Source organism: Kogia breviceps, chromosome 16 (genome assembly GCF_026419965.1).
Source record: "Kogia breviceps isolate mKogBre1 chromosome 16, mKogBre1 haplotype 1, whole genome shotgun sequence".
Classification (NCBI taxonomy): Eukaryota; Metazoa; Chordata; class Mammalia; order Artiodactyla; family Physeteridae; genus Kogia; species Kogia breviceps.
This window is the reverse complement of record NC_081325.1, coordinates 37,888,951-37,905,139: the sequence shown is the minus strand read 5'-3', so window position 1 is coordinate 37,905,139 and position 16,189 is coordinate 37,888,951. Positions and strand designations below refer to the sequence as shown.

Sequence of the window (16,189 nt, the reverse complement as noted above, 5' to 3'; positions counted from 1 at the left end):
AAGAGGATAGATAGCATTGAATCCAGCAAGGAATCAGAAACTGTACCATCAATGTCAGCTGTGAGTGAAATTGCAGCTTGCCCTCCATCTCTTATTGCTGATGATCCTTCAGCTCTACCATCTCCCACCTCCTCTCCCTCCTCCAGTCAATAAATCTTCTTGCTTGTTCACTTGATGCCAGCCCCTGTATACCAGCTGTTGTACTGTTCTACTGTACTTATTCATATGTAGGAAACACTGTATTCTATTTACTATTATTCAATTTATTAAATTGTCTTTGAACTACCAATTTGAATTTGTTTTATGTTTCTTGCTTTAACCTCACTGATTCAGGGATAATTTATTATGATACTCCCATGTTCACAGATATGATAACAAGAACCTGAAGAATTTAAGTGACTTTCCTTTTTGTTTTGCTTTCATGGAATCTGAGAAGGAAGAGAGAAAGAAGTTAGGAAATGAGGGAGTCAGAATGCCAACAGCATACAAATATGCAGAACTTTATGAATGGAAAGATAATTGAAGAAATGTGATAATTATGAAATCAATAAGAAGAAAGTAATCTTAAATAAGAGTCTATAGGATCATCTCTATTCCTTACATTAGTAATTACTAGTAAGCCATGGAAAGGTAATTAAATAGATGTATTCAAACTTCATAAGATATTGAGTGACTTATTTGATGTGTTTTCAACCTATCATAATACTTAGAGTGAAAAGTGCTTCCTCTTTCTGTGTTTTATGCTCCTCCATAGATTAATAATCAATATTTCTCTTCCATTTATAGTATCCTTTCAGTACTCTTATATTACTGTTTTGTACTTTCAGTTAGTTCCTTTTTAATATGTCCTTGATGATCACTTAATTTTTGTAATTTATTTTTCTGTTGAAAATTTGTGGTAGGAAGAATAATCACTCCCCTGTATCTTTTTTTTTTTTTTTTCTTTTTCAGTACGCAGACCTCTCACTGTTGTGGCCTCTCCCGTTGTGGAGCACAGGCTCCGGACGCGCAGGCTCAGCGGCCATGGTTCACGGGCCCAGCCACTCCGCGGCATGTGGGATCTTCCCGGACAGGGGCACGAATCCGTGTACCCTGCATTGGCAGGCGGATTCTCAACCACTGCGCCACCAGGGAAGCCCTACTCCCCTATATCTTTATGCTTAAAATCTATGAATATTTTAGGCTACATGGCAAAGGGGAATTAAGGTTTCAGATAGAAATAAAGTTGCATATCAGCCAGCTTTAAAATAGGTTATCTTAGATTACCCAATGGTGTGCCCAATGTAATCATAAGGATCCTTAAAAGTGAAGAGAGAATAGGAAGGAAGAGTCAAAATTTAGCAGTGTGAGGACTTGGCCCAATGTTGTTGACCCTGGAGATATAGGAAGAATGCCATGTGCCAGACAAAAGCAAGTAGCTTTACAGAAAAACAAGAAAAAGATTTGCCATAGAATCTCCATAGAATGACTCAGCCCTGCTGACAACTTTAATTTAGCCTGCAAAGAATTTTGTCCAGAAGACTTCTGATTTACAGAATTCTAAGATAATAAATTTGTGTTGTTTTAGATCACTGAATTTGTGGTAACCTTTTATAACACCAATAGGAAATTAATACAAATAAAGGAAAAATTTAAGTAACCTATTCTTTCTCCTCCATATATGACATGTTAATAATTTTAACTAAAAATTTATACATTAATTTCCTAAACTTTTTCAAATTTTATTTTTATTATAATTCCAAAATAAAGAGTTCTATATGACTAATTCCAACGTAGTTGAAGTAGAATATTTTGTCTATTAATACTCTCAAAGATGACAAATATTATTTTAAAATATTATTATATATTTAATATCACAGAGTTTACTATTTTCAAATCCTAAAAAATCAAATAGGAAAGATATGTCATAAGACATATAATACTATTTATCTTATATTATTTGTGAAATTTGTTAGAAATTGATGACATTCTAACACATATTTTTAAAAATGCAATGAATCTTGCAATAGTTCTCTCTCCCTATCTCTTTTAGAGAAAATGACAAAATATACAGACAAAAACCAGATAAGTGGTTGCACGTTCCCAGGGTTGTGAATCAGTGTCTACAAAGGGTAACGAAGGAAACTTTGTGATTATGGAAATTTTCTCTATCTTGATTTTGGTCGTGGATTATGTGCATTTATCAAATCTCATCAAAATTAACATGACAAAAATAGGGTGAAAATCAACAACATAAACACAAAATCCTATGTCGATTTTTAAAATTTTATATCCTACAATTTCTATGAGTTAGAAGGTGAGTTTTTATTTTCTTTTATATGTACAGCAACAAGTATGTCAAATAATTTATTATGTGTTAAATAAGTATGTGTTGACTAACAAACCTGACAAGTCTGGTAGATAATCCTAATACATAATAGATATAACATAGGGATTGAATCAGTGTGATGGGAAAAAGAGAAGGGAAAAAATTTAAATATAATTTGGAACTGTTGAGTCAGGACTTCCAGAAGAGAAATTACAACTAATACATATAGGCAGGAAGAGTTTTAGGTGGTATATGTTATGGACTGAATGTTTGTGTACCCCCCAAATTCATATGTGTTGGTATTAGGATGTGGGGTCTTTGGAGGTAATTAGAATTAGATGAAGTCCTGAAGGTGGAGCCCTCATAAATGGTATATTAAAAAAAAAAAAAAAAAAAAGACTAAGAATGAGGAGAGAGCTTGTTTGCTCTCTTTCTCCCGTGTGAGGATACAATACCATCAGCCATTTGCAACCTGGAAGAGGGTTTTCTCACCAGAAGCCAACAATTGTTAGTGCACCAAGCTTGGACTTTCAGCCACGAGAGCTGTGAGAAATAAATTTCTGTTGTTGATAAACCACCCTATTTATGGTATTTTATTATAGCAGCCTGAGCAGCCTCAAGTAGGATATTTCTTTCAATTCTGTTTAACAAGAGAATTTATCAAGAATTCTTAAAAATTCACTGGGTTAAAAGACAACCTAATAGAAAATTGCATTATTTTTGGAAATGTGTACAAATAGGATAATTTTCTGGGTCTGCCACTATGCTTAAAATTTTACACATATTACTCTATCAAACATTACTCTATCAAATTATACAAATCACTCTCTCCAGAACCAATCTGTAGGTGAGGTGCTGGCAGTGTTCTCATTTTCATGTAAAATAGAGATAAAGAAAATAACTTGCCCAAGGACATAGAGTATGTAACCTAAGCCTGGAGTCTCACGGCTGTCAAACTCCTTTTTTGATCTTTATGATATGCTGCCCTTCAAATGGCGCACTGTCTGATTAGAGTTGTAAATGTAAAGAAAGAAGATTTGGTAAGCAGGTATTATTGAGCTAAGAAGCTCTCATAGAAGCTGTTGAACAAACAGGCTCAAATTTAGAACACATTGTATTAAAATTCATGGAAATAGAACATTCACACAACTGACCATGGTTAGTTCTTAGTGGGATGTGAGACTCCTTTATGGAAGTAGAATCTGAATAATTTGATCACACTACAGTGATTGAGAGTGGGTGAATAATGTTTTCAGAAAGAGTGAATGGTCTTAGTGGAATTATGATAATCTGTTTCTTGTGCATATGTATGTGAGATAGCAAATAATTCATAGTAAACTACTGTTAAAAACTTCTATTTTCTCTGCTCTTTGAGACATTTTCTAGAGGCAAAATGTTACTAAGTGGATTAAAAACTAAGCTGCCCTAATAAAGAGGGCATTGGGCAGTGACTTTGTCTATGATGTCAAAACTGGATTTTCCACTGTCCACTTTCAAGGTTGTGGAAAGTTAATACAATATGAGAGTGTGGATAACAATGTTTCAAGGGCTAGACCCAGACTGTCTACATAATTTAGCTCTTGTTTTTCATTGTCAAAAGATTAGCCATAGACCAAACTTCAGAGCAAACGCACAGAAAAATACACTCACTTGTACCATCATAATATCAAAATCAATGAACTCTTTATCACAGTACATTAGTTTATGGACTCTAAGTATAAAATGACATTGTTCTGATTTCCCTATTCAAAAATAACACATTTTTTCTCTTTCCATGCATATAATAGTCTAACTTTTGAGGTATTTTGAGATAACTATTAATATTTCACTTTATCAGATGATCACAAGCTCTTTCAGAAGCATAACTCATCTACTATGTACATTTTAAATCTAAGTTTATGGTGTAATGCAAGGTTGTATAAATAAAAAACATAGAAACATTACTTTTAAAATTAAGATGCAAATTTTTTTACCACTTCACTGAGAACCCTTATTTGCTGTATGCAAAGACAGCTTGGTTTACCTAAAATATGTAAATGCCTACTATATATAAAATAGACAACCAACAAGGACTTACTGTATAGCACAGGGAACTATACTAAATATCTTGTAATAACCTCTAATGGATTCCACTGTATATATGTACCACATCTTCTTTATCCATTCATCTGTCAATGGACATTTAGGTTGTTTACATGTCCTGGCTATTGTAAATAGAGCTGCAATGAATTTTGGGGTATATGTGTCTTTTTGCATTATGGTTTTCTCAGGGTATATGCCCAATAGCAGGATTGCTGGGTCATATGGTAGTTCTATTTTTAGTTTGTTGAGGAACCTCCATACTGTTCTCCAGAGTGAATGTACCAATTTACATTCCCACCAACGGTGTAGGAGGGTTTCTTTTTCTTCACAACCTTGCCAGCATTTATTGTTTGTAGATTTTTTCATGATGGCCATTCTGACTGGTGTGAGTTGTGATTTGCATTTCTATTGCTCATTGTAGTTTTGATTTGCAGTTCTCTAATAATTAGTGATGTTGGACAGCTTTCCATGTGCCACTTGGTCATCTGTATGTCTTTTTGGAGAAATGTCTCTTAGGTCTTGTGCCCATTTTTTTTTTTTTTTTTTTTTTTTTTTTTTTTGCGGTATGCGGGCCTCTCACTGTTGTGGTCTCTCCCGTTGCGGAGCACAGGCTCCGGACGCGCAGGCCTAGCAGCCATGGCTCACGGGCTTAGTTGCTCCGCGGCATGTGGGATCTTCCCGGACCAGGGCACGAACCCGTGTCTCCTGCATCGGCAGGCGGATTCTCAACCACTGCGCCACCAGGGAAGCCCTGCCCATTTTTTTATTGGGTTGTTTGTTGTTGTTTTCATATTGAGTTGCATGAGCTGTTTATATATTTTAGAGAATAATTCCTTGTCATTTTCTTCATTTGCAAATATTTTCTCCAATTCTGAGGGTTGTCTTTTCATGTTGTTTATTGTTTCCTTTGCTGTGCAGAAGATTTTAAGTTTAATTTGGTCCCATTTGTTTATCTTTGTTTTTGTTTTCATTAATCTTGGAGGTGGTTCCAAAAAGATCTTGCTGTTATTTATATCAAAGAGTGTTTTTTCTTATGTTTCTCTCTAAGAGTTTTATAGTGTCCAATCTTATATTTAGGTCTTTAATCTATTTTAAGTTTATTTTTATATATGGTGTTAGAGAGTGTTCTAATTTCATTCTTTTACATGTAGCTGTCCACTTTTCCCAGCACCACTTACTGAAGAGACTGTCTTTTCTCCATTGTATATTCTTGCCTCCTTTGTCATAGATTAGGTAACCATAGGTGGATGGGTTTATCTCTGGGCTTCCTATCTTGTACCACTGATCTATCTTTCTGTCTTTGTGCCAGTACCAAACTGTCTTGATTACAGTAGCTTTGTAGTATAGTCTGAAGTCAGGGAGCATGATTCCTCTAGCTCCATTTTTCTTTCTCAAGATTGCTATGGCTATTTTGGGTCTTTTGTGTTTCCATACAAAGTATAATTTTTTTGTTCTAATTCTGTGAAAAATGCCATTGGTAGTTTGATAGGGACTGCAGTGAATCATATACTGCTTTGGATCTATAGACTGCTTTGGCTAGTATAGTCATTTTCACAACATTGATTCTTCCAATCCAAGGACATTAAAAGGATCATACACCACCATCAAGTGGGATTTATCCCAGGGATGCCAGGATTCTTCAATATACACAAATCAATCAATGTGATATGCCATATTAACAAATTAAAGAATAAAAACCATATGATCATCTCAATAGATGCAGAAAAAGCTTTTGACAAAATTCAATACCAATTTATGATAATATCTCTCCAGAAAGTGAGCATAGAGGGAACCTACCTCAACATAATAAAGTCCATATACAACAAACCCACAGCAAACTTCACACTCAATGGTGAAAAACTGAAAGCACAAGACAAGGATGTCACTCTTTTCACTTTATTCAACATAGTTTTGGAATCCTAGCCACAACAATCAGAGAAGAAAAAGAAATGAGAAGTATAAATTGGAAAAGAAGAAGTAAAACTCACGGTTTGCAGATGACATGATACTATATATAGAAAATCCTAAAGATGCCACCAGAAAACTACTAGAGCTAATTAATGAATTTGGTAAAGTTGCAGGATACAAAAGTAATGCACAGAAATTTCTTGCATTCCTATACACTAACAGGGAAAGATCAGAAAGAGAAATTAAGGAAACAAACCCATTTACTATTGCATCAAAAAGAATAAAATATCTAGGAATAAACCTACCTAAGGAGGCAAAAGACCTGTACTCAGAAAACTATAAAACATGGATTAAAGAAATAATCAAAGATGCAATTTTAAAGCTATACATTCAGTTTGGGATAACATTTTACATATATACATTTGTACATACTTAATTTATTTCAATTCGTAAACCTGGGCTTACAAAATAAGTAGTTTCTAATTTGAGACCTCCTTAAAATGTGCCCCCAGTTGACTTTACATGATCACTAAAATCACTATGAAATAATGCACTCTTTAAGAAAGTATATTAAGAAATTCCTTCATAAAACATAAATATGTTTCCTAAGAAGCATGAACACATTAGCACTCATTCATCACTGTCTTCCTTTCCAACCTTTAAAGATCAGTCTCATCCAACCAGATCACTACTCTTGCAAGAGAAATTTAATGCAGGTCATAATTGTGAGATAAACATGCAATTTAAAATTTTCTAGAAGCTACATTTTAAAAAGTTTAAGATGCTGAAATTTTATATTTTATTTAACTCTATATATCTAAAATATTATAATTTCAATATGTAATCAATATATAAATAATAATGGCATAATTTACACTATTTTTATGTTAAGTTTTTGAAACCTGGTATGCATTTCACACTTATACACATGTTAACTCTGAATATCAAAAGTTCAATAGTCACATGTGGTTAGTTGCTACTGTATTAGATGGAGTAATTCTAAAGTAAGGAGAAAAAATTGAGATGATAATTTAAAAAATATCCTAGCAGGGAGAGATAATAAACAATTTTAAACATTCATTAAACTTTATAGAATATTTGAATATAATCAGTTTGATTACAATTTTATAGCAAGAAACATTGACAAGTGAACAAATAATGGAAATCCTAAGAGAGTTAAGCAAAAAATAGATATCTGAGCAAAAACATTCCAGGAACAAATAATCCACAATACTAATGCCTGAAAATGAAATTCCAGCTACATTTTAAGAACAATAAAGAGGGCAGTTGCTTAAAGCAGAGTGATCAAGGCAGAAAGTCTAGGAATTTAGACAATAGACGTAACAAGGACCAGATCAAATATAGCCCTGCAGACTTTATAATGGCTTTTACTGTAAGAGAACTGTGGAGATACTGGAGCTTTTTAAGCATGAAAGGGACAAGATTTGGTAGGGACAAGATCTGGTATATATATTTTAAAATATCACTCAGAGTTTGCCTAGAATACATTATGGGGAGAAAGTATCTTTCTGCTATTCTGTTGAGACTGAACTGAAAGTAGGTGTGTTAGTTTCCAAGGGTTGCCATAACAAATTACCACAAACTGGGTGGCTTATAATAATAGAAGTTATTCTCTCACAGTTCTGGAGGAATCTGAAAGCAAGATGTTGGCAAGCATATTCTTCTCTGAATTTTTAAGGGAGGATACTTCCTTCTTTTTTCCTAGCTTCTAGGGTTTGCTGGCAATCCTTGATGTTCCTTGACTTCTTCGGCACATCACTCCAATCTCTATTTCAGTCTTCCTCTATGGTCTTCCTGTGTCTCTCTGTTTCATATTACATTAGAGGCTACCTTATTCCATCATGACTTCATTTTAACTTGATTACATCTACAAATGACACTATTTTCAAATAAGGTCATATTTTTATATGTACCTACAACTGTGGTTAGTATTTGAATGTATCTTTTGGGAGGACACATTAAACCCCCAAGAGGGAGCAATGGTGGAAGTATGAGGACTAGTTATGGGGGTATTTTAGTAACACAAATAAGAGAGTGCCCTGAATGAAGAAAAGTGGTAAAAACTGTTGGACATTGAATAGAGTCTCTGTGTCTTCTTTATGGGGAAGAAAATAAATATTTGCCATGCATGTGTGTTTGTGTGTGTGCGCTCTTCCTTCCAATCACAAATATACTTTCTGTATCATTTTTAAAGCATGATGAGGATAAGAAATAAGAACACAAGAGAGAATCAGGAACATGGTATTCCCTGAAGGAATAATAAAGCAGGAGGCATTAGGGAGCCATGAAATTAAGTAATGGTACTGAGGGATGTAAAGGTGTAAAGGTAGAAAGTTGGGGGGGAGGAGGTACACACTTGAGTGTGGAAGGATAGGAGGGAAGGAAAGAAAATGCTAAATTAACTTGAAAAATGTGGTCAAAGTAAATACTTTCAAAGACCAATCTTTTCAACAGGAATATTTTGGTTAATCTTCAAATATAGAATAAGGTTATCAGTAGTTCATTTGCATAAAGCAAATAAGAATAACAAGAAATGAAAATCCAGTAATACTAGTCTCTTAAAAATTATCGAGGTGCAGTAAATATTATTGAGACAGCAAATTTAACCAAATTTCTAATACTAAATAAATTTATTTATAACTTAATAAAAAGTAGAGAAGAGTATAATTTTAAAGTAGTTCCAGAAAAAAAAGGAGACCACTGTATTCTTTTCTATCTTCTTTGAGCTTAGATAAAAGTGAACAGTATTTTAAAACTGTGCTCTTAAGGGATTTTAACCCCAAAACCAAAATATTTAATGAGCTCTTCCTAGAATTTAAATCTGATAGTTGTTTATTTACTTTAATATCCTCCCATCACTCTATTGATCATGCATATTTTACAAAGAGTCTCAGGTTGAATATAAATAAATTGATAATGCAAGTGTACAACATTAATTACCAATCTTTACATTCATGACTGACACTCCTTATGAATAAGGCAATTGGGCTTCCCTAGTGGCGCAGTGGTTGAGAGTCCGCCTGCCGATGCAGGGGACACAGGTTCATGCCCCGGTCCGGGAAGATCCCACATGCTGTGGAGCGGCTGGACCCGTGAGCCATGGCCGCTGAGCCTGCGCGTCTGGAGCCTGTACTCTGCAACGGGAGAGGCCACAACAGTGAGAGGCCCAAGTACCGCAAAAAAAAAAAAAAAAAAAAAAAGGCAATTTACTCTCAAAAAGAGAATAGTTTTTGAAGAACTTGTTATTAAGATGGATAACAACTGAGTTGACACAAACTTCAGAGTAACTATCTGGCATGAAATAATGCAATAAATGAATCTTCAGCTGAGGTTGCAATGCCATTAATGATGACTTCTGAATTTCATGGACTCTTGTATTTGGAAATCTATTTGGTTATTCCTCACAGAAGAGCTACAATATCGATATGTATGCTGCTAAAATCAAGTATTCTGTGTTAGGAAATGATTTATAGCTTTGAAAGCAAGATTAGCATTTTGAAAAACAAAAATAATATATAGTAATAAAAAGGTAAAAGTTAGTAGCTTTTAGCAGAATTTCAAAATTGTCTTATGCTTCTAAAATGTTCCCAGTGGGACTAAAATGTAACTTTGTAACCCTGGTTATATTTTTCTATTACTGTTCAATATAAATAAATATTTTCTTTATTTATTGCAAAGTAGCTGGAGTTTGAATTAATTAATTAATCAGAGTACACCTTTCAGACCCTACTGTCCTTAAGTAGCACCATAGGACTATAGAACTTGTTATACACTGATTACTGATACTTGCATTTTCCTGAACAGCAAGACTGCAAAATCGCTGTCAATTGCATTGGAACCAAGAACTATATTATATTTAATATTTATTATTTATTATTCATTTAAAATAACGTTTAATAAAAATAATTTTCAGGTTTAAATAAAACTATTCCTAATAAACATTTACAAATTAAACTTTTAATTTAATTTTATTATATTTTTACATAAACCATAATATAGTTTGGAAATTTGTTTATCATAGCATACATAAGTACTATGAAGTAGTATGAGGATGAAACATAGATGTTTATTATGAATTAAAATTATATAAATTTTCTATACATACTTTAATAACACCTTTTACATAAATTATTTCTAATATTAATTTCTGAATCTTCTCCACTAAGGATGCATTATAATAAAATTTATATTTTAAGACAGAACAAGAAAAATGAAACATAAAATTCTTTCTCTGTGTTTGTTTGAGCTTCATCCTACCTTCCCTAATGTGAAGTGTGAATCTTCATTACACATTAACCAAATCTTTGAGGAGATTTGGTTAATGTGTAATGGGAGTGCCTGCTTGACTGTAAAGATCAGGGTTTTTTTTTTTCCTTTCTTCTGACCCTAGCAATGTAACTCGGTAGGGCATCGTGGTGACTTGCTTCTTGCTTTGTACATGTTTATCTGAACTGTGTATCCTTAGCGAATTTCATGAAAAATACCAGTATGACAATTTGATGTATGATACTGTCTTGCAAATGTATATGATGTTCCTCCAACTTCTAAGAGGCAGAACATTTCTCAGAGATTTCTGAGAGTCTGTTCCCTGGGTTATAATCCTCAGTTTGGCTCAAAGAAAATTATCTTTTTTTCTTCTTAACTTTATTGTTCATTGAATTTTAATCAATACCTCTAACTAATTTGGCTAAGGGAAATATTCTGGGAAAAACACACCAATCGTGTCATATAAATTTGTGTCAGTATATCTCCTTGCTTAAGGTCCTTTACACCTAAGCTTTTAGTGTTTTTTAAAATTTTTATTTAATTGTATACTTGTTCAAGATTTGTTCTCTATTTATTCAAAATGTTTCCTACCCCCTTCTACTCCCCCATGCCCACATCACTTACACATCGTTTCTTTTCCACTGCCACAGTTAATGGTAACCAACTGGTGAGTATATTTCCATTGTTAAATGTATATAGTCAAAAGTAAGTAGAGGCCAACAGCCATGAGCATGGAAGCCATGGTGACTCCTCCTCAGCTGCCCTCCACATGGCAGCCATCACTCCTCCCAGACAAAAGGAGATTTAACCAGGCCAAAAAGACATGAGAAACCTGTCACAAACAAAGGCTTTGGGAATTGTAATATCTGCACCTTTAGAAACAGTGCTGCAGCCCTTAAATGCAACATCTGTGATGTACATATGCCCTCAGGGAGTTTAAGTGACAGTTGGCTGAAAATGAAGGAAAGGCACCTCCACTAGAAAACCTCTAATCAGGGGCTTCCCTGGTGGCGCAGTGGTTGGGAATCCGCCTGCCGATGCAGGGGACACGGGTTCGTGCCCCGGTCCGGGAAGATCCCACATGCCGCAGAGCGGCTGGGCCCGTGAGCCATGGCCGCTGAGCCTGCGCGTCCGGAGCCTGCGCTCCGCAATGGGAGAGGCCACAACAGTGAGAGGCCCGCGTACCACAAAAAAACAAAACAAACAAAAAAAGAAAACCTCTAATCAATTCTCAGCTAGTGGAAGAAGTGGCTTAACAGTACACCACTCCATCACCCCCTAAAAAGGAGAAGGAGAAAGTTGAAAAGAGGACAAAGAGAAACCTGAGAAAGATAAAGAAATTAGTACTAGTGTTACCAAAGTCTGATATTCTGAAAACTGCAAATGCTGCAACAAAGACCAGTGAAACAAATCACATCTCAATGCCCTGGATAAAAAACATGGAAAGGAGCACCACACAGCAGTTGGCAGTAACCGTGGGCAACATCACCATCATTATCACAGATTTTAAGGAAAATACTTGCTTCTCCTGGACATCTCATCCACAGTGACCTGTCGTGCAGGGTCAGAACAACAGAACCAGAGCAGCTCACAGTAGAAGAGTATAGAAAATAGCTCCTCCTGTTTCTCCACAACAAAGGACAACAAATCAGCAGTGCCAACTAAAGAATGACAATTGCCATCAGACTCTACAAAGATTAGGTCATTAGCCACCACTGTTGGTGACCTTCAACACACTCTGAAAAGAGTTCAGAGAGGAGATCAGGAATGAGGCACTCTGTACTCTGGGAAAACTAGCAGAACAGGACTTCAGAATGTTAGATATGTTCAGCAGAAAATTTTATGAACCCAATATTTTTGCATATTCCCATACTTAGAAAAGTACCTGGGCATATATCCAGAGAAAACCATAATTCAAAGAGACACATGCACCCCAATGTTCATTGCAGCACTATTTAAAATAGCCAGTTCATGGAAGCAACCTAAATGCGCATCAACAGATGAATGGATAAAGATGTGGTACATATATACAATGGAATATTACTCAGCCATAAAAAAGAACAAAATTGGGTCATTTGTAGAAATGTTGATGGACCTAGAGACTGTCATACAGAGTGAAGTAAGTCAGAAAGAGAAAAACAAATATTGTATATTAATGCATATATGTGGAATCTAGAAAAATGTCACAGATTGCAAGACAGAAATAGAGACACAGATGTAGAGAACAAACATATGGGCACCAAGGGGTAAAAGCGGGGGGTAGTTGTGGTGGTGGGATGAATTGGGAGATTGGGATTGACATATATACACTAATACATATAAAATAGATAACTAATAAGAAATTTCTGTATAAAAAATATATAAAATAAAATTCAAAAAAAAGGTAAAAAGAAAAAAGTACTAAAATCATTAATTGAGATATCTGTTCCCTGTGACTAGTAGCAACCTTCTACCAAGATTCATGCTTGATTTCACATAACCTTTCTCCAAAATCACATATATACTAATGTCCCCCACCTCTTTGGAGCAACTCTTTGGAGTTTCTTAGAGCTATGTGAGAAGCCTTCTCCTGAGCTATATTCCTCAGTAAGTCCCCTGTTGACTTAAAAAATAATACAAAACATGAGAGTGGCAAGTTAAGTTTTATTGGGGGCAAAATGAGGACTACAACCCAGGAAACAGCATTTCAGATAGCTCTGAGAAACTGCTTCAAAGAGGTGGGGGGGGTCAGTATATATGTGACTTGGGTGACGGGGGAGTAGATGCAATTGAGCACATCTTTTTTTGCAGAAGGTTTCTGCTAGTCACGAGGAACAGTCATCACCATGAAAGATTTTAGTGCTTTTCTAGATATGAGGAGATACAAGAATTGGGTTCATAAAATCAGCTCCTGAAAATATTTAACTATCGAAGACCTGTTTTTTTCATTTTTCCCAGAGCATAGAGTGCCTCATTTCTGCTCTCCACCCTGAACTATTTTCAGTGGGTGTTGAAAATCAGCAGCTGCTGCAGCACATGATTTAATCCTTGTAAAGGTAGATGGCAACTGCCAATTTGTAGTTGACACCCCAAATAAAACTGAAACTCACAGCTCACACATTGTGCATTTTTATTTCAGTCAAGAGTAGTAAATAATGAATCCTTCTGAAATAGTACATGGAATTGTGCAATTTTAAGGAAAGGCAAGCTGAATGGTGAAAACTATGAATCAGGTTATGAAATTCAGATCCTTCACCTGCCCATGTTGCTTCCACCCCTGGAGAATCTTCTGTGGACATCCATTTCTTAGGGAAGCCATCAGGTGAGTATCTGCTTGCCATAATGGGCATCTGGCCACCAAAGATTTTCACATCCTGTTGATTACTCCTGACACTTTTGTGTATTCCATTGTTTTATATGATTTTCCAAACAATTATTTATAGTTGGATGTAGTCCTGAATCTTTTTATTTTAAATAAATCTTCTGTGTACAACTTCCATGTACATTACCAGTGTTTTTTTGGTTTTGTTTTGTTGGAGGGTAGGGTGGGAGAGAGAGGGAACTTTTATTTATCATGTTCACAAGCTCCATCCTTTCAGCATAACCTCTTAAGTTAAGGTCTTTCTTCCCGTTATAGTAAGTACTATCAGTTTTGCTATAAATATAACTATAAACATACACACACACACACACACACACACACACACACACACACAATTATATATAAAGGGTTATTTGAGACCAATCAATGGCATTGCTTGTGCTTGATACACTGTGAATACAACATAGAACATTTACAGATCGGAACAGTCTCTTCTATGAAAGTGTTGAATTTAAATTTAAAACAGTCTTACATTAAATATGTTCCAAGTCACATGGGAACTTGACTCATCTGTTTAAAAAGTACTGGACAACATGAAAAAAAATATTTTTTAAACAATGTGGTCTCAAATTTAAAGACTGCTTCAGGTGGTTTGCATTTCAATGGAATAACTGACAAATCACAAGTGGTTTAGTTAGGAGGGCTTTGATCATTTGAAAGTAACTAAACTAGCTCCAGAATGGTAATATTTGTGTAAATTATGGTTACATGTTAACATTGTTGTTTTCGTATAAGATCTCATGAAAATGTGGTATTCTGTAACTTGGATTCCATCCATTTTCCACACCTCTATGCATGTCTGAGGTAAATCTATATATTTTCTGTTAGTTTTATGATTAAAACTATTTAAACTTTATTTTTGGTCCATACAAGAAGCAAATCCCTGTTTCCACTTTGCAGGTAACATTGCAGTGGTGGTTTTTGTAGTCGAAATTTGTTTGCCTCATGTTCCCTCATTTTCCCTACCCTACAAATTCAGTTGTGAGAATTATTTTTGTTTCTCACAATCTACTCTTTATTTTACTGAACAAGGGTTATCAACGACACATGCAATCCCAACATGGAGCTTGTCAGTGTTTGAAGATATTTCTCCATTCCCTGCTGTGGGAAGGAATTCAGGTGGTAAACGGTTTAAGTGTTAGGAACCAAGTTGCAAGGAAAGCTCATACTTTCTAGGAGCTTATGATCTTTTTCTTCCTGGACATAAAGGCAGCTTGAAAAACTCTCTTTTAATGTTTCTGTTCACTATTTTTTTTTTGTACTGTCTTGCAAAAACAAAACAAAAGAAAACAAAACATAAAACAGGAGTAAAAAAGACCACTAATATGATTCCACCCCTCCTCATTTTTAAATGTTTTGCTTTGTTTTGATTTATTGTCTCTCTTCTATTTGGCTCTTACATTCTTACATATGAATATCCACAGAGTTCATAGACTTCAAAGTCATTTTAAGCATGGGAACTTGCTGTTACCTTTCTTTATTTAACCATACTTTATTGATTCCTGGGAGGGCAGCCAATTGGTAATGAAGTATCACATTTTGGTGTAAAAAATCTGGTTTTCTCCTGTCTGTGGAGGCAACTAGTAAAAAAGAAAAAAAAATTCAGCTTGATTTGAGTAGCCAAAAATAATGTCCCATAATTTAAATTCTGTTCTCAAAGGTATGGATTATAAAGCAGTGCCATTTGTTGCTCTGGTCCTATTCTCAAATGCTTGGAGAATGTTCCTCTCATTTTAAAATAGTGCTTGTACCTGGGGTGCAAGCTGTGCTTATCTTTATAAATACATTTTAAAGTTTTTATTAATGAATCAAAGGAAATGAGATGCTTTCTATAAAAATAAGAATATATAATACACAAATTAAAGAACATATAATACATAAGTTAAAATTTTTAAATCCACATTTTAATATTAGTGAGATATTGCAAAGACATTCCTCCTAAAGTTTTAATACTCCTTTTATTAAGAGCTTAAGGGAGGATAAATTAGTCAGCCATATTTAATTTCCAGAGATGTAAGGAATTGCTAAGTTTTTAAATTAACTTTTTAAATAATTGTAAATACCACCAAACTCATGTAGGTTGCAGAGATTTTTGAACCAATAAATGTTGGTATGCTCTTTGTTCAGAAAGGCTGTGAACTTTTTCAAAATTAGTTTCATGTAAACTGATTGGACCCCTAGATTAGTGGGAAAAAAACTGATTAACCAGCTGCTAATTAATTCATTGCCAATGTCTTGGCTTT

General features: G+C 34.7%; 1 pseudogene; it reads left to right on the top strand.

The window, feature by feature from the left end:
* Positions 1–11,238: 11,238 nt before the first annotated feature.
* LOC131743217 (RING1 and YY1-binding protein pseudogene) lies at positions 11,239–12,182 on the top strand (annotated as a pseudogene).
* The last annotated feature ends 4,007 nt before the right edge of the window (positions 12,183–16,189 follow it).